Source organism: Corvus hawaiiensis, chromosome 30 (genome assembly GCF_020740725.1).
Source record: "Corvus hawaiiensis isolate bCorHaw1 chromosome 30, bCorHaw1.pri.cur, whole genome shotgun sequence".
NCBI classification, from domain to species: Eukaryota; Metazoa; Chordata; class Aves; order Passeriformes; family Corvidae; genus Corvus; species Corvus hawaiiensis.
In genome coordinates, this window is record NC_063242.1 from 9365917 (window position 1) to 9390110 (window position 24194).

Below are 24194 nucleotides of genomic sequence, written 5' to 3' on the forward strand. Positions count from 1 at the left end.
TCTGTGACAGATTTAATGTCTTGGCAGATACAACTTTCAATGTCATGACAGCTGTGCATGTCAAATCTCAAAAGTAGTTAGTATAAGTTCTCAGTTTATTGTTGCACATGAGCTGTTGTTTTGGACTTTCCTCACTGTATACTAAAAATTCACAGTCTAGCAAGTATTTTTAAAATATGTATACAAAGGATTCAATTGCAGGCTCTATCCTGACACAGTTCAGTGTAGGCTTTTTCTACCTTTTCTCTGAAGTGGCTCATAGTCTAATATAAATTGAAATGTCAATACCTTGTATGACATTTACCTTGGCCTAGCAGGAGATCAAGAATAAAATAATAAATGGATTTTCTTCCTGTTCAGCCGGACTCTACAGAATGAAGCTCATATTTTTAGCCAAGTTTTTTTTTAAATATAAATTTTGCTTATTTTTTGAAAACTCTTTTTCTAATTTTTGCCACAATCCCCTGGATCAAGAAGCAGTAGCTGCAGAGACATTGGCATAGCCGTATTCCTGGAAGCATCTGCGCTAAATCACCGCTCCTATGACGAAATGCTGAAGGAGCTGGAGCTGTTTCAGACTGAAGAAGAGAAGGCTCAGGGGGATCTGATCAATGTGTACAAATACCTGAAAGGAGGGTGTAAAGAGGATGGAGACAAGCTCTTCTCAGAGGTGCCCAGTGGCGGGACTGAAATACACGAGGCTCCCTTTGAACACCAGAGAACCCTTTTTCACTGTGAGGATGGCTGAGCACTGGCAAACATTGTCCAGAGAGGTGGTGGAGACTCCCACCTTGGAGATATTCAAAAGCCATCTGGACATGGTCTTGCACAACCAGCTCTAAGCAACACAGCTTGAGCTGGGGGGCTGGACCAGAACACCCTCTTCCCACCTCAGACACTTCTGTAATTCTGTGTTTCTGTGAAATCTGCTGAGATGGACTGTGTTTCATAAGACAGTCAAACCAGCATAAAAAAACCCAAGGTCTTTTATGGAACCTTTACCTATAGACTTAAATATCCTCGATTGTGTACATGAGAAGAAAGATGAGAAGAAAATTAACAAAGGAGGATAACATAAACTAACTGGGTTTTGAATCACAGTGGAAAAATGCCATAAAAAGACAAACAGCAACTCCCTAAATTAGAATAATATAATTCATAAATAGTTTAAAAGCATTTTTCACCATTCAGGATTTCTTTTTTCTGGCTATTGGTATAAACAGACATCCTTGGATACTAGGAATGCCACTTAATGGCTTTCAAGGGCAAAATAAAGTTGCACTTACTAAAGAACAAATACATGAAGGTTGCCTACTGCTCAGTGATTTAACTTCTAGAAATGTTCTGCATTTAAAATTTCATGCATTTGAAAGATTTTTTGCTTTGTTTTGTTTAATTACCAGGATGCCAATTCATTATTATAGCATCCTACTAATGATGGAGGGTACATCCTTTATTTATCCCTATCCCTTTGTTAACCATACTTATGAAGTGCTATGTTTCAAGAACTGTAATGACCAGTGAGAAAAAGTGCTTATTTTAATTATTTAAATTACTTACCAAATTTGAAGCCACATAAGTCTCCAGGAAGGCAGCCTGCCTAACTGAAAGCTTGCAGCTGCAAGATGACAGTGGGCACACCCTTCAGTTACACTGAACTGCATCTCTTCCTCCTCAGTACACGTTCGGAGAACTTATTCTACAAAACATGTAAGGATGGTTTCAGAGGGTGTCCCGAGGGCTGAAGTTGATAAATTGTGAATTACTTTACCTGGTAATATTTCATTCCTGATCTGTATTGTCTGTGAACCTCTCCTAGTAAATGTGGAGCTTTTACACTCCCTAGACAATCTGTCTGCTGCTGAGCCCTCTGAACTCACATTTTTCTAGGCAACAGGAAAGCAAATCTGTGTGAGTAAAAAAGAACACAACCCACCTCTACTAGGTAAGACTAAAAACACTTTACAGGTCTACAGGAACTTCCAAGAGATTTCATTTTTAAAGCCAATTAGGAAGTTTGGATTTTGGAGGCATTGGGGGAAGCAGTGGAACATGTAAACAGAAAATCACAGCTTTCAGATGCTCATCAGCACTACAGAAGCATACGGCTGCAAGTTTATGCAGTGTATTAGACTGTCCAATGAGTAAAAATGGCATGCCCTTAAGACATATTTGCAACAGAGCATGCTGCTTTAATAACTTTCAATTTTGTTAATATCTGTAGTTGCTAGATAGAATGTATTTTTCTTATTACTCCGTGGATGGGCTTTTTCACTCTTTCCCCTATCCTAATCCAATATATCTTGCCATATATAATCTAGACAGGGCGAGTAGTGCCCAGTCTGGAATCACTTGGAATGGTTCCCGAGCGAGCCGCGCGCTCACGGCGCTTTGGGACCGGGGCCGCCAGGAGTTACCGTCAGTGCGCAGCGCCCTCCTGTGGCCGCTCCCTGGAACTGCAGGAGAGCTGCGCTGCTCTCCCGCCCCCGCGAGCGGGAAGGGGAAATGGTGCTGGCACTGATGATCCGCCAGAGTCGGCAATTTGCAAACCTCTCTTTTCCCCAGCCTTAAAGAAGCATTAATAAAAGAGTAAAGCACCAAAACCATTAAACCTAATTGTTAATTTGATGGCATATGAGTACAAAACACAAACGGGCAGACTGTCCAAAACCTGCCGAGATACTGCTTTGTTATGTCCTAATAATCACTCTTGGTAAATCTGATTAACAATCACAGTAGATGACAGAAACATTTTCGGGTCTTTCGTTTCTTATAATAAAAGAAGGATTTTTATCAAGAAATAATACATGGGACATGATATTATAGGGGAAAGTTATCAGGAAAAACTTCATGCTCTGATCTAAAACAGCAGAGCAAGACTACTTTCAGGGAGGTATAGGCAAGGCAAGGGTAAATTGTCTGGAGGCTGCAGCCACGCAGCTACTCACGGAATTGCTTGGGTTCTGTGGCTCCTCAGAAGCTCTTCTTTGGCCTTAATTTGCAGTGCATCAGAGAAAGCAGATTCAGTCACAGCTCTGGATAATTACTTGAATTAATGAGACAGTCCCGCAGCTTAAAAATGCACAAATACACAAAAGAGATGTTTATATCAAACTAATATATCCATTTAAATAAAATCCTGGTAAGAATCTACTTACAGGGCACCTGCAGACCCCCTGGCTGGGAAGGACAGGGTGTACTCAGGACACATCCTCATGTGTGGAGGCACCTCTTGAAATCAGCCTTGGTTAGGGACATCTTTAAAAAGATCAAGCAAAAATGAAAAAACCACTCCAGTTTTCAAGATTCTCACACTACCCATCCTCTTCCTTTTACTCTGGTGAGAGTAGCTTATTTCTGTTCCAACTGTATTTACATCTAACTAAATGTTCAGTGGCATCAATGATGAACTCTGAAGGGATTCAGCTCCACACTGTCTGCCTTGATGCAGACATGAGCAAAACAGCAAACAAATGGAAAATATGCTCGGGTTTTCAAAGAGAGTCAGGTCTCTCTGCCAAAAGAGACAAACAAACAAACAAAAAATGCCACCTTAATTCATCCTTCACTGTTGCACAGAACTTAAAAAAAATACCAACCAACCAACCATCCAAACCCAGAAAAAAACCCCAAAAAAAAAAAACAACGGAGCAGACTGCCTGAGAAAGCTCCACTGAGTCCCTTTTCTGCATGTTTTGCCAGTTCACACTCTCTTTCTCCTGCTATCTCTGCTTTTACTACACACACTTTGCCCTTAATTACTAGCACAAAGCAGTACAGAAATGTAAATGTGCCGTCATTTGGAGAGAGGGAAAGGAAACAGAGCTATATAGGACATCTCAGTTATGCGTGGTCTCTTGAAAAGCCCTGCTTTCACTTGCCACAGACCGAATTTGTCACCTTAGGGCTATGGTGAAACCCACTAGTGCCAGCAGAATTCAGGCACTCCAATCAGGCTCCTCTCCATTAAAACAAGCAGTTTCTGTATGTAAGTCAGGAGAAACCTGTGAGATTTGTCCATTGCTACACCCACAGAGATGACCAGAACTTACCAAACTGCACTGATCTGAGGGTTGCTGCTACATGCAGAGCACCATGCAATCTTCCTAGAGGCTGTGTGGAGTGGAATGCAAGTAGCAACAAAATCAGACACAATTCATAGTTGTTTTAAATACTAAAGTTTTATAGACAGATAAAATACCTGTTTGAAAAAGTAAATTTCTCCATCATTCCTCACTTTGCTGTAAGATTTATTACACATATAAACCAGTGCAGTGTCCTCTAAAACCTACAAATTTTACATAGTGTCATGTTGTATCAATCTTTGAATAATTTAGAGCAATAGTATATCTGAATGCTTACAATAAGGACAAGTTTATGGAACTTAGTATTTACTCTGGTGTTATGGGACAAAGAGGAAATATACCAGTTATAATTGCTAAACCATAAGAGAAAATATTTCCAAACAATCAACTGGATAATACATTTATCTTGTTATAATATATATACCAGATTCTACAAATATTTTGCAACCTTTTTTTTTAGTGTGACATATTTTTAAAGGTAAAAATAATATATTATATGAATTAACAAACTTGTGAAGTCCAGTATATCACAATTCCCAAAACTGAAGAAGCAACTTGAAATCACTTTATATACTTCACTTTCTAGAATATACTTTTAGGTTTATTTTAATGTAAAAATGAGAAGTCTAGCTCTCTAAATGTGACTCATAATTTTGGTACATGTTTTACCACTCCTGCTCATTTATACATCTTCTCCTGACATCTTTAAAAAATTATTATAATTAAGCTGAGTGCAAACACAAGTCCAGTCCTGTTACATTTACTATGAGGAGGCATTTGTAATCTTTATTGTGCGATTTTCCCTTATACTACTGCTTTCTCTAGGAAAGTGCTTGAGGAGGATATTCCTGTTGCAGTTTTCTCTGGAGACTTCTGCAGCTGGGTGTGGTGAGTTTATTCACCAAACAACCAAAAAATGTTAAGCATAACACAGCACGACAGAGATACCAATCTCTTAGACTATTTAGTTTATAACTAAAATTACAAAGCTTTCATTTTTTAGCATCAATGTTGATTGCCACAGCTGGTAATGAGGCATGAGTGCTCACTTTTCTTGTAAAGTCTTGAAAATGCCAGAGGAAATAGCAAATACTTGTTTCTCTCTCTAGACAGATGCTATCAGTTACACAGACTGGCTAACTGTGAATGTTGGTTTGCTTAGGAACTGAGTATTCTCAAAAAGAAATTGAAAGCAACCTAGGAATTCATCAAGAGATCAGATACAAAACCTATAAGTCACTAGAATCTGGTTGAGAGCAGGAAAAACTATCAAAAGCATCTCTGTATTCCTCTAACCACTAGAAATACTATCTCTACAATCTGTATTCTACATATATGTCCATAGCACATAAAAAAAGCCCTTCCTTTTCATTCATTTTTCAGAACTGGTATTCAGAATAGTGATAGATCCTCTATCAAAGAAAGAAGACCACTCTAGAAGGATATTTCAACCTGCTCCTCATTGCTAGTCAATAGACTGCCAGATAATAAGATGTCCATTTTAACTGCAACTTTCTTACTGAAAATATATGTAAGTGACTGAGCTCTGAGACAGTGTGAAAGATCTCAAAAGATTCTTGATAAGACAATTTATGGAGTTGCAGTCCCTGCTTGTTGCCTTCAATCCCCTATGAAAACACATCCTGTGCTGCAAGTCAGTGAAACCAAATGAGTTCTTGTACACTCTGGTTTGGGCCCAATTTGTATTGAAGCTTATCACAGTGATAAGGTAATTATTTTTGTTTATTTCTGCTTTATATTACAGCAAAACAGAGTTAAAGAACTGGAACTGTTTTTCGATCTGATGCCAAACAAGTTCAAAATCTGACAGGCAATTACCTTTTGGCACAAAAGTAAACAAAGAAACGGGAATGTTTCATGCTTTGTTATACATCTTTAAGTGCATTTATTTGCAATATAATATGTACTTAAAAATCTTGCTCTGACTAAATAATGTTTTATTCCCACTACTGGCTTAAGTCTTGCAAAACAGGCTACTTTGCACAGGCTAGCTCTCATGTCTGAACAGAAACTCAACCTCAGATCTGAAAAGTCATCTGGAAGAGTGGAATAACCTAGCAATACTTCAAGGGAGGTAGGAAATCCAAAAAATTCAAGAATACTTGAAGAGAAATTATCATCAGATCTGACTATATCTGATTATATTCTGTATCAGCACAGTAGCACAGGCATCTATTGCATTTCCAGAGGTCTAGTGCACGAGGTGGAATCCTGTTCCTTTTCTAAATATTGTCTTTTCTAAGGACATAGGCTATATTTCACCCATCACATAAAAGAGTTAAGATGCATAAAAATAGAGAGGTTTGTTGGTGGGTTTTTTCGTGTCTGTTTATTAGAAGTCTGTACAATAAATACATTGTTTAATGTAAGTGTCATTTCTGTGGGCTGAAGTATACAATTTTATGCTCTGTGTTAGATTGTTGGTAAAACCAAATATTTCTGGCACTAGTAAAATAAAGACTCTCTAAACACAGAAATGTAAAGAGAATGGCCCAGGATACCCTAGAAATAAGAGAAAATTATTTTTTAATACTGTAGAGCATTGAGAGCATGGTTGGAGTAGTCAGATTTTCAGAGAAAACCCTTCCATTACACTGAGGCAGTCAGAACTAAAATATGTCATCTGCCACTTCTGTCTTATCTCATTGTTCCCAAAGTCAAACAGAAATCTAGCCAAAATTATGAATTTTCTAAACTTGAAAGAGTTTAAAAGTAACAAAACAAACGTGGCCTGAGAATGCCCAGTGTGTGGAGGGGAAGGGGCAGGTGGCACATTTCAGGCTTGGGTGACTTCCCATCAGGAAGCCAAATTTGTTAGCAACTTTGTCATGGGCATGTCAAGAGTACGATGTCTTTAGACATCTTCAGCATATGCAAACAGAAGAGATAATGTAAAATAAACATAACACATAATGTTTTCTAGTTAGTTATACCTGAATTCCAGTGGTGATCCCAGCAGGATTTCACTCCTGCGTGGAGTTTGGTGCATCTCTTACCATGCAGTCAAAGATCAAGGTCTTTCTTCTCCATCCCTTTATAGCTGGAATGATGCTTCAGAAAGCTTTGTTCAAAGGGGTTGTTTGTCTGCTAGAAAAATAATAATAATAATAATAAAAAGACAACAGATAAAAAAAAATTATGGTATGAGAGAGAAAAAGTATTATGGTCAATTTAAAATCACTTATCTCAAGGCAGCTTGTTATTTTCTTTTAAAATGTTCTTTTTCCTACTGTTTCTTACCAGGCTAATTGTGTAAAAGAGTTATATTTCTGGCCTATTGCAGTTGGTACTTGTTGTCAGTATAGATGCACTGGATAAATTCCCAGAGATCATCTGTGACTTTCCAAAGAGAAATACAGCAAATAATAGCATTTGCTTTCTGCTTCCTTTTTCCGCAGCTGTGAAAATTACATTTTCCTGGAATATTATTGCACAAATTCTGAACTCAACATTACTTCCAAGGTCCTCATAAGTATAATTTAGTCCAGTGGGATTCCACATAGGAGATCCAGATGGGTGCTGTACTATATACTTAGAAATTACTAAAAATGTGTAAGGGAAAATTAAAAAATTTAATAGACTAGGTCATTTGACACACAATTGTTTCTACATAACTTACAGGACTATTTGCTGCTAGATTTTAGTGATGTGTCAATCAGAAGTTGCAGAAATTCTATTGCTGATAGTAAAGCCCTTGTATTTTTGGCATATTGCAGCATACTTCTCTACTGGATCAGAGCCTGAGTACACATTCGTAAGACAGACCTCTTAGTTCTGACAACTGTGTTGAAAAGCTTTTTCTCATGATAATGGGTAAAAAATGCTTTCATCACTTCAGTTAAAGGAAGTATCTTGGTTTAGATGTTGGATCAGGTAGCAGTTTGGTTCATTCAAATGTCATTTTATCTTCAAATCAATTTCAAGTCAACGCAGTGATTAAATGCTTTCACTATCTATTTTTTCCAGAAAATAAATATTCTTCCTTCCTGTTAGAAGAGCAGCTTGTTTCAGCATCTTCAGAAGCAACCTGGTGAGAAAATATTTTAACACCCTTTTTCCTTCACAGCTTGCTTAGGTACTTTAGGTGAGATGCTCAAGTTGCTTACGACTGTGACTTCTTTCGATGCGTAGTGTTCCATACCACCACTATTTAAATTACATCTCATTTGCTGCCGATTCGAACATTCACACTGATGATTCAGACATTCATCTGAACATCCTTCAGGTAGTAGCAAATCACAAGTGATCCCAGTTGTACAGAACAGGGTTACAAAGAATCAATCACAGATGCATGCAAAGGTGGGTCACTGCCTCTCAGATTCGTAGCAGCATATAATAGCAGAGAGGAAATGGTGCTTAAAGTCATTTAAAGCACTACAGTTAGTGGCATTTGCCATAATACATTTCATCTGAAATTTCAGAGCATGGTGCTGCTGTACTGACTGTATTTTAACCACTAAAGTCAAATGTCAGCTCTTCGTCTGCAATCAAAGCAATGACTCCAACACCCCCCAGCTGAGCTAGCTTCAACCAGCTGATGATGGGAAGCAAATTTTAGTGTTCATTGAGCATAATCCCACTATTTATTTCTTGCCATTCCTTCAAGACCCACTATTCTACTAATTCTGAAGCGTGTATCTGTTGTTTTCAACAGACTGATGAGGTATGTAAGTCAAACATTCACTGTGCTACTTTGTGCTTATTTGGCTTCAATATATGAAACAGTAGTCATACTAATAAGCTAATTCTTCCAAATGTTAATTCATTAATTTTTTTTAATCACAAGTTTTCTCCATGATTCATCCATTTCCTAATTTTGATCATTCATTTTATATTATGTTATTTTTACTTCACTGAAAGAACACCAGATACTTTTTATGGATTCCTTGTTTTCTCAGACATTGTAGCAACTTGCCTCTGTGAGGCAAAACTGTGATGAGACAAATAAAAATACTCACACTTAGCACTGAGTCTGAAGTTTTAAACCTCTCACAGAGGACTGAAATCATTGTTGGAGAACAGTGAGAAGCATTCACAATGAAGTGAGAAAAGAAAATGCAGTCTAAAGGGCTGGAAAATAGGTCACCTTCACTAGACAACATAAAGGACCTACAATGCAAAAAAATTTTCTGAGAGCTCAGCCTCCCGTTGTACAAAAAGAGATGACACCATGAAGAAAGAGAGTACACCTGAAACCCAGCAACACACTGTCTGTCCTGCAGAACAGATGGAAGGGACATTGCTTTTCACTTTCATCTGCTCCAATTTATACGTGGTCTGAGGCTCGCAGCACTACTTAGGCACTACTAAAACATAACTCCAAAGTGCACAGTACTTTTATTACAAGGTTGTATCTTTACTAAAGGAAATATGAATATTTTTGTTTTATCTTATCTCCAGATGGAGGGAAAACAGATATTTCTCAGTCTTACGTACATTTTTTTCCTTCTTAAAAACAATAACCCTTTTCCGAATAATTTTGAAAATGTTTGGTTCATTTTCAGGTTGCATTAACTGAGTGCCTTTTCCTAATAAGCAAAGCATTGAAGCACAAATGCCAGCTTCAACCTTGCTTCCATCTCATGCATTAATACAGGCAAAATTCAACTCTGTAGCCCAGAGTATGGGAAAACTGAAGAATATGTGAAATATCTGCATCAACAAACTGTTAAATTTAACAATCAAATTACCAAGGATTTTTCCACTAACTTTTACCTGTAATGACTAAATACCATTTTTTGAGAAATCTATCCAACAAAGTTATCAATGCCTATTCTAAACTGAAATTGTTGTGTGCCTGATATCTGAGCTATATGTAATCTCTTTTCCTGCAGAATGCATATTTACCTCTATTTTGTTCAATTAAAGTGTCTCCTTTAATCTACTTGCTCTGGCACTAAGATATGTTAACTGTCTGTTCTTTAACTGCTTTGCCATAAATAATTAAATTAATTTAACAAAACCATGATTTTCACATTACTCTCTAAATTTCATATAGGAAATACTGTATCTTGGCACCATAAAAAGTATGCACTCCTAAGATTAAAGAAGTGTCACAAGATAGCTGGATTAGCTGAAATGCTCACCACCCCATCTGAGGAGTAGTAAATGGACTGTTACACCTAAGCTCACTTCTAAGATAGACAGATTCGCATTTGAGAAATCTTTTTTCCTTTCATCCCCAGGTTTGAAAATATGTGCACTGGTTAGATAATTTACATAAGATCTGACATTTCTTTCTAGCGATTGGGACCATGCTTACATCATTCATCATACTGTATCACAGGTGATGATATGCTGTTACATACAGACTTTGTAGGTACCTTAAAATACAGTTCAAAAGGTCTTACAAGGATACTGGCTGTCTACTTTTCAAGAACATAACCTTAATATATCAGTGTATTGCCATTTTATTGTTCTTATTAATATGAATGTTTTCTCTCATATAAATTATATTCATTATTATATGCTTATGTCCAAACTCCTGCTCCTTAGTTTTTCTGTTTAAATTATTCTTGTACATAGAAGTTAAGAGAATTTTATCTAAACATTTCCAAAATACATTTGGGTTCTGTACCTTCCAAACAATCATTGCTATAGGCCTCAATATAAATGATAAATAGTTTAGCACAACAAATATAAAGCTGGATCATAGCCAGTCTTCCAAACTATACCATATACTTATGAATATTGTGGACAGTTCTGCTTAAGCCCACGTACCAATAAGTAACTGGTTTGTTTTCTAACAATAGTTTTAAACTTCTACTGACATACTCTACTTCAGCTAAGTCTACAGAAGTTGGAAATCCCCCTGGGTACAGAGCAGTCAGTCCGAAGCAGATTGTGGGAACACTAGTGTGAATGTCAAGGCTCACAGCAGCATCCAAAACTCAGTTGCTCCCCTACAGCATTTCTGCAGGTTTTCTGTGTTGTGGTTAACAAAATAGGACTGCAAGATTTGCAAGCATTAAATTTTGCAATAATAGTTGCACAACAAATTTAGGTAAGGAGGAAGAAAAAGGCCAATAAACCTATCTAGAGTTTTGAAAATTCATTTATTGTCAGTATTTGCTCACTGCCATTTTATGCCATTTTGAATTCTTGCTGACCCTGGAAAGGCCTACTATTTGAGAAAAAGATTAATACAGATTACAGCAAAGCTGACTGTTTCTGACATACATAGAATTATTTCCATCCCATACAAAAAAAGCAGGACTGACAAGTACCACTGGTCAAATTACTGATGAACTTCTTAGCAGAGTTCAATAAAGACTTTTTAATAAAGACTTTATGAAATGTTTAATATTTCATGGAAGCTTTTCTACAGGATCCTTTCACTAAACTGATAGTAAGCTTTAACCATCTCAGGTCAGCTCTGTAAAAAGTTTTTGTAATTAGAATGGAAGAAAGGAGGAAACTTAACATTTTGCATATCATCGTGTATATTTCACACTTAGAAATTTCTGTAGAGACATTGATGTAAAGACAATCAGAACTTATGAATACAGGAAGTACCAATAGTATGATTAAGAAGAGAGAAACTGGTAAGGTAGAAAAGTTAATTTAGCTGAAGCAATACAGGATAGATATTGAACAGTAACTTCAGCTTTTAATTAGACAGTGAGACAGATGAGGTCAGGTTGGACAGAACTGTAATTATCCTGACCTAGTTGCAGATGTCCCTGCTTATTGCAGGGGGCTTGGACTAGATGAGCTTTAAAGGTCCCTTCCAACCTAACCACGCTATGATTCTATATACAATAGTATGATGGACAGATAACAATGTGGACCAATCCCATTACAAATCTGATAAAGAAGGGTATCATCTTACCCAGATATGAAATGAAAGTCAATATTTTCTGGGGTTTGATGCTTTCTACTGCATTGTATTTGGGGCTTTTTCTTTTATAATTGATCATTTTAACAGATTAGAAATCAGTCTATCAAAATTGTTAAAATAGATCTTGTGGGTAAGGTTCCCTGTAAATGTTTAATTAAGGTCTCTCTCCTTACACCTCTTATTTCCTGTGATGCTGAAGGCCATTCCTGGACCCATCATTAGTATACTTCCTGAGTGATAATCATTAAGTATCTTTTTCCATTTCAAGGTTTTACTGATATCTTGAAATAAGAATAGACTTGTTGCACAAGTTAGTTAACAGGTCTTGTGTTTGTGTCAGGAGAAAAGAGGTGGTGGAAAAATGCTGAGGTTCACTGCAAGATTTTTTTTACAAAAACTTAACAACAGCAGGGGTGTGAAGGGAGGGCAGGGTTGCCATCTATACCACTGAGACAACAGATTGATGTTACACGTATATTTGTACTTCAGGCCTGATGGGCTTCTCAGCTTACAGCTGCTGTGTTCAAACAGGAACATAAATGGGTCTCAGGTGGGATATGTGACAATGACTAAATGAGCTCAGCTTTCAAAGTGTCCCAAACAAAACTGGTGTAATCTCACTGCTGCTTATAACCAGCCTCTTTTTGGCAATAAAGCCTACTAGTTTACTATAATTCATACATAACTCAACCAACCTGGACAGGTGATTGGCTGGTGCAATTAATTTTATAATGTAATTCAAGTCCATACCAACGCAAATTTAAGATACCAGAGAGATTCACCCATCCCTTTCTCTTTGAACCAATAGGAAATCTTCAGCAGTACCAAGAAACCAGTCCTATATTTCAGATAAAGAAAATCTGATATTTGTGGAAGCATAGCCTCCTGCTGTTAGCAGTATAGGAAAATCAAGGATTTGTTGGAAGAGAGGAAGCTTGCTTTGAAAACACACAGCTGAGACCATGATGATTTAACCGTTCCGGAGACTGAAGCTCCTTTTTTTTTTTTTTTCCTTGTGAAACTACAGAAGAACTAAAGTTGTAAGAGATCAGGCTCAAAAAAATCACTCTAAAAAGCAGAAGAAGCCATCTCCTGGAAATGTCATTTCTTTTCTCATGTATACACAGCTCAAGAAGTATGTGGGGATATTAAACTCTGTGATAAACATGATACTCTAGTATTGTCCTAGCACAGCTCCTTGAAAAAAGCTGGTTTTCCTCCTTAGACCCAAATACTTCTGCAAAAGTTACTAAAATTAAGTCTGCACAGCATTAGTTATTCGTTAACCCTCATTGCTGCTGCTGGCGCTATTAATGCCACGTTTCCATTAGTAACTGGTGTGTTTCCTTCCATATGCTTATACTCACAATTAAATTGGAAATAGCCTTTAATTTTTCAAAAGAAACTAAAGGGGATAATTGGATTTTATTTTAAAAAATCACTCACAGCTTTTAATGCAAATGCATGGGTAACATCAAAGACACTGAAAAGCGTCTGAAAGAAATAATAATAAAACAGTGGATCAGTCTCACAAGTTTAACTGGCAACTTTTCCCCAGCCAGAGGGCCTGTTCTATTAAAATATGGCGAGTACATAGCAGCTGAAAAAGAATAAAGAGAATTTTCAAGAGGTGACTGCCGGATCAACAACCACAAGAAGTTACTGAGTTTCATAAAGAAATGATACATCAAGGGTGGAGGGACTACAGAGTTGCCTTCCTTGTATAATTATCAGAGAGGGCAAAATGTGCTACAGGGGGATAAAAACCAGGGCAGCTTGCAGGCAGAGTAGTGCTGTAGTTGCAGTTTAAGACCCAGAGTTAAGATATCATAGCATCCCAAAATGATGAACAAAAAGTCCACCAAAAAAAGAAAAATTAAAGGAAGGATAAAGGAGGTAAAACTTTAGAAAACTGCAGGTCAAGACCAAGCCACCAGAGAGGTGTTAAACTTTTGTGATGATGAGCTCATCATTTGAGATTCACAAATGTAAGTCAATGCCAGTTGACATTTACTGGTATTTACATGCTTTACTGAGCTTTCAGATCTCAAACTCCAAAATCTGTTTCTTTCACACACTTCATGTCTTTCATCTTTTCTTGGTTTTTTCTTCATTTCTCTTCTCTAATGATTCCCATTCTACCAGTAACCATTCCATTTTATAAACCGGCATTTCAAAAATAACTATAGATCAATACTTGAGAAAAAAAAAGAAAAAAAAAAGCGACATCTACAGGGCAACTATTAATGATCAAAAGAACTTTACAAAAAATGTAACAAGATATAGGAAGGCATTAATTAAATTTACTAAAATACTTGAAATATCAACACCATTAAGTAAACATTAATGGCTATTTTCTTTAGTCTTGCCTATCCTTAAACTGTGCAAAGTGTTTGTGTTGATACAGAGCTTCATAAATATGCTGACCATTTAGTATTTTAACTCTCTTAAACTAAAAGAATGGAGTGAATTATTTTGTCACTGGTATACTAATGCATTAAATTCACACTATTCTGCAGAATTAGGTACCGTAAAATTTTCCAAGACTTCAGAGGATAAACTTTGGTTTTATTTCACTTGAAGGTCACAGAATCCTGACATGGAAAAGTTGTCATTGCAAGACCACTTGGTGATCTTGGAACAATCATTGTGACTGAGAAGGGTGCCTGAGGACAGGAAGAAAGAAAATCATACTTCTATCTTCAAGAAGGATAGTAAAATAGACCCAGAGAACCCTGAGCCTTGGAAGGTGATGAAGCAAGTCATACTGTAAGCCACATCAACTAGAAGCTCATCAAGAGTAGTTTTCATGGTACCATCATTGGAAAGTGATGCTTGACCAATCTACTGATCACCTTCCATAGTGAAAGACTAGCTTAGGAAATGAGGACAGAGCAGAGGATACTGAGTACTTTGACTTCAGAAAGGCTTTTGACCCTGTCTGCCATAAGATTTTCAGAGAGAAACTGATGAGATATTCACTGGACAGACAAAGAGTGCGACAGATGGAAAACCAATAGAATGGAAAGGCCCAGAGAAATGGTGGTTGGTGACCCGTAACACAAACTAGTTGGAGGGCAGTAATTAGCAGTGTATCCCAGGGGTCAATACTGGTTCAAATCCTGTTCAATTAATGATCTAAACAACGGGGCAGAGTGTAGCCTAAGTAATAACCATGAAGAACTGCATTAGGACTAGCAAGTCTGACAGGAAACAGAGATTAGATAGCGAGCAATGAAAGAGACTGAAAACTGTCTGAGCTTTTGAGCTCTATGGGTTGGGATCAGAGACACAAAATCCCTAGTTGCAGGCTCCAAGGATTGCTGCTGGGCCAATCCTGTGTAACTGCTTCATTAATGATTTGGATGATGGAACAGTGCAAATGATATAAAATCAAGAGGAGTGGCTGATACACCAGAGCCATCTTGCCATTCAGAGGGACCTCAGCAAGGTTGCAAAATGGGATGACTGGAAATTCATGAAGTTCAACAAACACCAAATCCTGCACTTGGGTAGGAATAGCCTCACACACAAGACAGCGGGCAGTTGACCAGCTGCCAAGAAGCCTTGCAGAGAACTAGTACTGGGTCCTTCCTGACCACGAGCTGACCATGAACAAGCAGTGTCTCCTCTCAGCAAAGAAGGCTAGAAATGACATTAGGTCTGTTAGGAAAATGCCTCCCCGCAGATCAGGGAAGGCTCTGATGAGCCCACATCAGGAATATTGGATCCAATATCAGGCTCCTCAGTACAGAAGAGGCATGAACATACTGGAGAGTGTTCAGTAAAGGGCCACAAAGATGACTAAGAGAAGTCTCCATCATTCTTACCCACGTGTATATATACATATATGTACTCATGATGGAAGAGGAGGAAAAGAGGAAGTCAGACTTCTTGGTGATGCTCAGTGACAGGAAAAATGTCAGCAAACACCAACTCAGAGAGAAATTCCACTTAAACGTAAGAAAAATCTTTTTCACCATGACTTTTTTGGAACACAGGTTTGTCAGAGAAGTTGTGGAGTCTCCATGCTTGGAGATATTCAAAATACAACCAGACACAGCCCTTGGCAATTAGCTAATTAAGAGTTAACCCTGCCTTTAGCAGGAACATTTGGTTAGAGCATGCTGAAGACTCCCTTCCAACCTCACTGGTGCTGTGATTCAAAGTATAAATACCACACATCAGTATTTCAGATTTTTAGAAGTAGAAAATGTGACTTAAAAGAAAGCCCCAGAAGATGAACTTGATTTCTACATTGCTGCTACTGTATAATATTCACAAAATATTTGCCTTGATAAATGATTTTAAATCTTGGGATTATCTATTTATTTGCTGTGTTAAAACCACCTTCATTTTAGCCCACCAATACTGATTTTCAATTTTTAGTTTCTTTTGAACTTCAGAAGCAGAGAACTTTCTGCTTATTTCAAACCTGCTCAGGTGGGTATACACCAATATTACCAGAGAACTTGATGAAAATAAAGAAATAGTCCTGTGGCTAAAAAAAGATTGTGTTTTTTCTAAAAAAAACCCTATAAGCTTGCCCTGCAGTTAAACTGCTATAGCAAACAGTAATAGTCCATTCACATCTATTATAAGAGCAGTATCACCTGCAGTTTTATTGACTGTCAGAAAACAGGTCCCATTTTGCGAAACAATAAAAATCAAATTTACTGTAAAATATCCCAAGGTTGTAGCCTGTAACCTTATAACATCAGAAATGACAGCAGTAAGCCTTTTTTTTCCCCTCCTTTTTTCACTGCAGATTCCAAAAGAAACCAGAGATTATATTCCAGAGCAGGGAGTACTGCAGACACAGGCATACTACCATGCGGAGGCACAACAAAGATACCAAAAAATGTTCTCAATTTCTTTCTTTTCCCAGTGCTCTACACCCCTAGCCAATACAGAATGGCACAGCCTGTTAGTCCAAAACTGACAGGTAAATTTTAAGGACGAAACAAAATATAAAGCATTAATGACACAATATAATTTTGCTTTTCCTAGTCTTTATTAGTTCACCATTTGCATTCACATGAATAATTATGCAAACACAGGGAAAGAACATATGGGAAGTACAACTGAACTCCTCAAGTACAAGGTTGCTCTGTTAGGTTTGCATGGCAAAGTTTTGGTCTAGGAGGGGCTATGAGAGGTGGCTTCTGTGAGAATTGCCAGAAGCTTCCCCTGTGCCCAACAGAGCCACTGCCATCCAGATGCCTCAGAGGCTGAATATTTCACCCCAAAGTACTCAGTAGCTCCATTCATTTCAATTCTCAATTTCACATGCATGCTGAAGTTAGATAAAAGTTCCCCAAAATTAGAAACAGATAAAACATGCAGTAATACAGATTATTAGATTAAAGGAACTTCACAAAATAGAAAATTGCATGCTTCATGGAAGAAGGAGAGTTACATTTAAAAACAATGGACCATATTTATATTGGTGATCTATTGCTTTGTCTTTTCAAAGAGACAGAGTCTTATCTGTAATGGAAAGGTTATTTAAAAAAAGGAATGCCAACTCAGAATCAAACATTTAATAGTGAAATGTCAGTGTGAGGTGCACATATAAATTTGGCGTAGTCTTTACAGACGTCACACTGCTGATTGCAAGATTGGAATTTGTACCTGAAGATATACACACAAAATATTATAAACTTCTGTGAGCAATCTTTTATTTTCCATCAGTCCTGACACAAACAAATGGTGAAGAACTGCATGGGAACAAAAATTCAGACTACCCACCTACTCCCTCCCTGCCTTTCTTCAGCATCTATTTTGGAAAGGAGTAAACCTACTTTTCCTGCACTTAATACAGTGTTCGACTCCTACTCAGAAAACTTTAGGATGGAGTAAAAGTTTGTATCTGAGTTAACAATTTAAATATGGATCAAACACCTAAATGTACAACTGGAATCACTCAGATAGTCCAAAGGTGTCCATCAAGAGCCATTTCTTGTACCTTTCAGAGCAGGTACATTCCACTGCATGTCTCTTGCTAGATCCCAGTTAAGTGTTGAAAGGGACCTTGACCAGGCAACCAAATAAAAATAACTCGATATAGAAGATGGACTCACTTGATTCAAGCAGAGGTTAAAGCAGGTTATCCAATTTCAGGTTTGCCCAATTATCAGTTTGGGCTTTCTTTTTTAGCCCAGCATGAGTTCGGATTTGAGCCTTAGTCAAGTAAATAGCTGCCTCAAACAGGAGCTGAACAAGCTATCTTCATTAAAACTTCTCTACAGAGAGTTTGAGTGTTTGGGCAAGAAAAGAAAGGGAAGAGGGGAAAGTAAATGAGGCTCTCAAACTAAGAGTTCCCTTTCATCTAGGCAATGTAATGCAAATCTTTTCTATAATGCATTTTAAGATGTAAATTGGATTCAAGTTGATGTCCACCTGTCTTGAACCAGCAGGGATGTCTTCCCATTTTTATCAAAGCATTTCTCTGCCAATTACTGGCTGTTGTGACAGTTGGAGATTTTGTGTGTGTGTGCAGACTTTTACAAATACAAACTCATTAAAATTAGATCTTTCACCTTCTGATTCCAAGAAAAACTGTCACTGAAAAATATCAGGGGTCAAGTGATCTGTATAGTCTAATTACATCCTATAAGACCTAGAACCTTATGTTTATGAGGAAAAAAAAGAGTCCTATTTTCTTGGTATTTTCCATTTTCAAAATTTTATTCTTTTTAAGAGCAGAAAATTTTATGTAATACAGAAAAATACTTATATTGTTTACTCACTGCAGACAACTAAGCCTCTATTCATTAAAGTAAATTTTATTTAATAGCAGCAAACAAAAATTTCCCAATTAATTTAATTCTCTGCCATTCCATAGAAAAATAGATGTTCATTAGAACAGCTCTACAGAGCTCATATGCTGGAATTCACCACATCATTAACAAGAGATAACAAGTTCAGAGCAAGTTGCTACGATACCTAACTTGTTTAAAACCACAAACTTTCATTTCACTGGAAAAGAAAACAGATATGACTATAATTTGTTTAGCAGTGAAAAGGTAAAAAAGGGAACAATTTTTTTTCATCTTATGAAATTTTTCAGCAGATTGGCGTTAAAAGTTGTATTTTATTTTTCTTTTTTTTTCACAGGTTAAATTATTCTGTTGTAATATCATGGTATGAAAAACATTCATGACCAATCTCTTGCTAATGCTCTGTATTTGAAATGAGCATTTGTTGGGGTTTCAGAAGTTTTCCTAGTTTTTTTCTGTTAAAGGAATTTTCCCCCCATACTGTTGCTAGGAGGAGGACAAATTGCTGGATAGTTAAAGAAAACAAAGAGCTACCCATTGGGGGTGAGGTGCACCTGGCTACTCTTTTGTTTCACCTGGGTGTGTGGGCAGTTCCGTCCCCGAACGCCGGAGAGGGAAGCTGTTTTTTTGTCGGCTGTTTTTTTTTTTTCCTTCTGCGGAGAAAGACCCCAGGATCCCCGGCCCGCCTTCCCTGCCCTGCTGGGAGCCGGGCCGTGGCCGCCCTGCCCCGCTGCTGCTTCCAGCCTTCGCTATGTTGTAGCCCTGCTCGCCCTGCCTGGACCTCCGGGGGTTCCCCATTTGGATACATCACATCTGCCATCTGGGATTTGTGCTCGTCCCTGCCATTCCAGCCTGCCGTTCCCAAGGGTCCGGCCAGACACTGGGATCAGCTGCCCAGGGGTTTGTGAAGCTTTTTTGTTCCATCCCTTCCCGGGATCCCAGGGCACCAGAGCCGCGTGCTCCCCGAGCTCGCTCCGGAGCGCCCCCTGCAGCCGCGGGGGAACCATCGCACCTGCCCTGCTCACCGGGAGCCGCCAGCGCCCCTGCCGGCTGCGAGCGGAACTGCACCCGAGGGGAAAGGGCCCGACAGCCGAGAAGGCTGGGACTGGGTTTGTGATTGTTTGCTGTTACTGCCAGAGTTATTGCTGTTTGTTTGACTGGTTATATATATATATATATAATAGTAAAGAACTGTTATTCCTATTTTCCACATCTTTGCCTGAAAGCCCCTTGATTTCAAAATTATAATAACTCGGAGGGAAGGGGGTTGCATCTGCCATTCCAAGGGAGGCTTCTGCCTTCCTTAGCAGACACCTGTCTTTCAAACCAAGCATTGTAAATATATTCAATTACCAAGGATAGGCACATAAGTCACAGCTTCGGCTACCATGGTCTCAGTACCAGTTTTCCAACGTATTGAGGCAGATGTATTATCTGCATGCAGCAGTATTTGATATACAGATTTGTCATTGTAGCTATATTTATGACAGATTTCAGCTGTTTCTTTAGATTTTTTTCTCACTACCCTTTTCTACTCTTCCAGCAGAAAACATGCCTGAAAACTGTTGACAGACAGGTAAAGGTGCAAATGTTAAGGGAAAACTGAAGGAATTTTTGGTACCTGGAAGTACCAGAGGTGGAGAGGGAGACCTTTCAAGGTCTGGAATATCTTGCTCTGGATCTTAACCATGATGTGTGGTACATAAAAAGCTTATTTTAGGACAAAGTTGATATAGAAAACCTCCTGAGAGGACTTCTATACTTCATTTGGCCTTGCAATTCAAACATGCAATAAAATACCAGGAAAAGCTTTGGAAACAGCAAACACAAAAAATTTACTTGTCAGAAAAGTATGCCACAGAAGATGGAGTGCTCTTCTTTCCCTCTTTGCACATATGTTGGTCAAATCTGTAGGGGGTTTTTTTGTGGGTTTTTTTTTTTTTTTGAAGAGGAGGAGGGAGGCATGTTTTGGCTTCAGGACATGGGGTTTTTTGGTGGGAGGAGGAGCCCACATTCTCTCTCAAACATACAAATTGTCTAACAGATTACTAGAAATCATTTATCAATAATGCAGATAATTTTTTGTTAAGATGAAAAGAAAAATCTACCAAGATGGCACTGCCAAGAATATCTGGCACATTTCAAGTTCCAGCCCCAGGGTGGCCTCCACCACATCCTCCCTTGTCCAAGCATCTGTACGTCACTCCTCAGAGCATTTCCCTACTTTCTCTCTCACTATGCACTTCCACTGGAACATTAAATAAAAGCTTCTCTGCAAAACCTCAAGCCCGATGGAAGGAAGCCTCTGTGGCTCAGGAGGAGCTGCTGGCAGACATGCCTCTGCATGGAGCAGTACCACCCGCAGGGCTGGCATAGCTGGAGCTGGGAACCAGGCTCAGGAGAGTCAAAGGCAGTGACAAAGCACAGTGGGGGAGCATGTAAACAGGAAAGGAAACAGGTATGATCCAGGAACCACCATTTGTCCCTTTCTAAGGAGACGGGCAGCTCAGTTTCTTGGACTGTAATCCCAGCAACTGCTGTGTCAACAGCAGCATGCTCCTGAGGACGCCCCAGCCAGGACAGGACTTTACCGGGAATGAACTCACCCACTGCCTCACAGGGACCTCCTGGAAGCCATCATAACATGGGCAGATACCTGGTGTCTCATACAGTAGAAGTTAGATAATTTCAAAGTTGTTAAGATGAGAAACAGGCATTTCCCTCATGTATCACATTTCCCTCATGTTCTCAGATTTGTGACCTCTCCTTGAAAAATGTAAGTTAAGGAAATTAAACTCATCTGAACTAAGCCTTTCCTTCTAGAGCTAAAAAATAGTCGCACTAGCTCATCTGCAGTTATATACTGCACTATCTGCATTAGATGTTCCCCAGTGCCCACAGGATATTATTTTCGGTTATATAAACTGTAGTTGTGTCTCTTCCACTGTGCCACTCTGACAAAATGGAAAGGCAAACACTAAACCTCTATAAAAGGGAGATCAAATTAAAGGGGTTAATTTGAAGACAGGGCAGAGATATTCAAAAATAAAAAATAATCACAGCACCTTCAAAATAAGGAAGTGATTTGAAAAAAGCTTCCAGAAAGGCTGAGTAAGAAACTCTATGGCAGAAGATTGGAGGTCAAAAAATATATCCTGAGTACCTTCACACAGTGCTCCAGATCCAGCGAAGGACTGACGTATATCTTAGATACAGCAGAGGAACTGTAAATTTTAACCATTAACCAAGCTTATATAAAGCAAAAAGAAACCATTAAAACCCTCTGGTTTGAAAGACAGACATCAGCACAGGAAAATCAAATTATTTTTCTCAGCTGAAACATCCTTATGTTCTCAGAGCAGATTAAGATTCCATCCACCTCTCCTGACTTTGTATTTCAGAGTCCATTTTCTGTAAGCTCTGAAATGTAGTCACATACTGTTATTTTCAAAGCAGAGTAATGTTATGGAAGAATTTTCAAAACAAGATAGATCTCTACAATAGGATAAAAACAGACAAAAAATATTAACCTCTAAAGCCTTTATCTGTTTATGTGTGTCTGCATTGTAAATGTACAAATATATACAAATGTACCTACGTACCTATATATATATATACACATATACACAGATGCTGGTATATCAATATAGATATGGATATAGCTATAAATTCAGAAGTGTGTGTGCATACACATATTTTAAAGCAAAGAGAAGAATTAAATATTTAACCACTAAGTTGTGCACCTTGAAGGAACTGAAACTTCAAAACTTCTTCATGTAGGAATGCCACACATTGAAAGAGAGGGTCCACCTTAGCTAAAGCCCTGCACACATAAATGTTCCTCACAGCAATTGATTGCATTTGTCCAGCTGCTACCAGGGCAAGCTGATCAGCTGTACGTAACAGACACTAGGAAGAATTTTTTTTTTTTACATTACATTATAAAAAACAATAAAAAATGTCAGCCACAAAATCTTTTACAGTAACTCAGCTGAGATGCTCTGCCTCTTCCTGTGTCTTTCCTGCTGGTATGCAGAAACACAGGGTAACATTGTCTCACTTAGTGAGATCTTTTCACTGTTTTGAGAATTAGAAATTTCCAAGCCATTTTAAAACACCAGTCTGTTTGTTCTGTTTTCTCTTGTTTTTCATTTCTTCTTTCACAGCAGCGAGTCCTGAGGGATTCGATGGAATACGCACATCCTTTTAAAGGATAATTATGCTGCCATGAGGTGACTTTGTCACCGTTCTATATCCTGCACTACATGCAGTCTTATTTTATCTGCATAAAACTATCCTTCGTTTTCACAAGGAGCATGTTAGATTTGCTATTTACTGGTGCAAACTACAGACATTTTTTGATCCAGCTCTTGCTGAGAACAAAAGGAGGATCACAAGGGGAGCAAGAATGACAGTCCATAAATGCTGTAAATGTTCTGAGCAAAGTTTACTGATGGTTAGACAAGACTTCCCCCTTGTAAGTAGCACTATGGCTACCAAGCAACCTAATTGCCACTAGGAACGAAGTCATATTCCTCATCACTACCCACTGCTTTTGCAAACACAAAGTAAACTTAGAATGAAGGTCAAATCATTAATAGTCATGCCAAGTCAAATTTGTGCAGCAGCTGCAAAGCAGCTTGAGCCAAGGCATTGTAGGAATATCTGAAGATCACTATTGGAGCAAGAAGAATATTCTTTTTTCACTCTTCTTTTATAAACCAAAGGATCACAGCAAAAGTCCTCAGAAAGCCCTTCATTAGCTGTACTCCTGACGGGCAGAATAAGCTTGGACTTTAAGAGTCTAAAAAATCCTATGCAGAAGAATCAAAGTTCTTTATTTTAATCTTTTCTGATGTTTTATCTGATAAATGATTGTTAAAAAATTGATTCTTTTAAGGTCAGTCACTGTTGCTTCTTACCTTTCTTCTAAAGTTTCCAATAATATACTAGCTTTTTTTACATATCCCACCTGCTAAAACATGCTATCAAATTTATCCTTTCAAGAGAGGGGGTTTTTTTCCTACATGTTTTGAGAAGCACATATTGCTTGACCAGTGCTGAAACTAAACTATGACTTAACTTTCTGTATATCAAAAGCCATGCAGTAGAACACAGTGAAAAGAAAAAAAGGTTGTAGTGTCCCAACAGTTAAGGCATTGGAGTTTTAATGTGACAGCTGCAAAATTCATACATAAAAACTGCAGTTTATTTTGCTAAAAAGAGTGAAGGGCTGAGTCAGCCGTGAAAGAATTTGAGTATCTGGCATTAGGGAGCCTTATATCCTTGAAACCAGAAGATCAAACCACTGTGACACTCCCTTGAGCAGAAAAGAGACAAAACAGGGAAGAAACCCATCCAACCACCAGCACAGCATCTCTGCCCAGAAAACAAAAATATAGCAAAGCACTAACTAAAGTTTATTGAAATAAAAATGAAAAACTATTTTAAAAGCAAAAAGACAAA

The 24194-nt window shown here is 38.1% G+C and overlaps 1 protein-coding gene across 7 annotated transcripts in view; it reads right to left on the reverse strand.

Moving 5' to 3' along the window:
* SOCS6 (suppressor of cytokine signaling 6) overlaps positions 1-24194 on the reverse strand; it is a 123320-nt gene that overhangs the window by 33405 nt on the left and 65721 nt on the right. For 6 of the 7 annotated variants that reach the window (XR_007200383.1, XR_007200387.1, XR_007200380.1 and 3 more), the window contains 5 exons: positions 7040-7190; positions 4053-4113; positions 3159-3258; positions 2949-3072; positions 1561-1699 (listed from right to left, as the gene is read on the reverse strand). The gene's annotated coding sequence lies outside the window, so the exon portion shown is untranslated. Of the gene's footprint in view, positions 1-1560; positions 1700-2948; positions 3073-3158; positions 3259-4052; positions 4114-7039; positions 7194-24194 lie in introns of all 7 variants that reach the window. The other variant, XR_007200381.1, reaches the window with a different exon arrangement.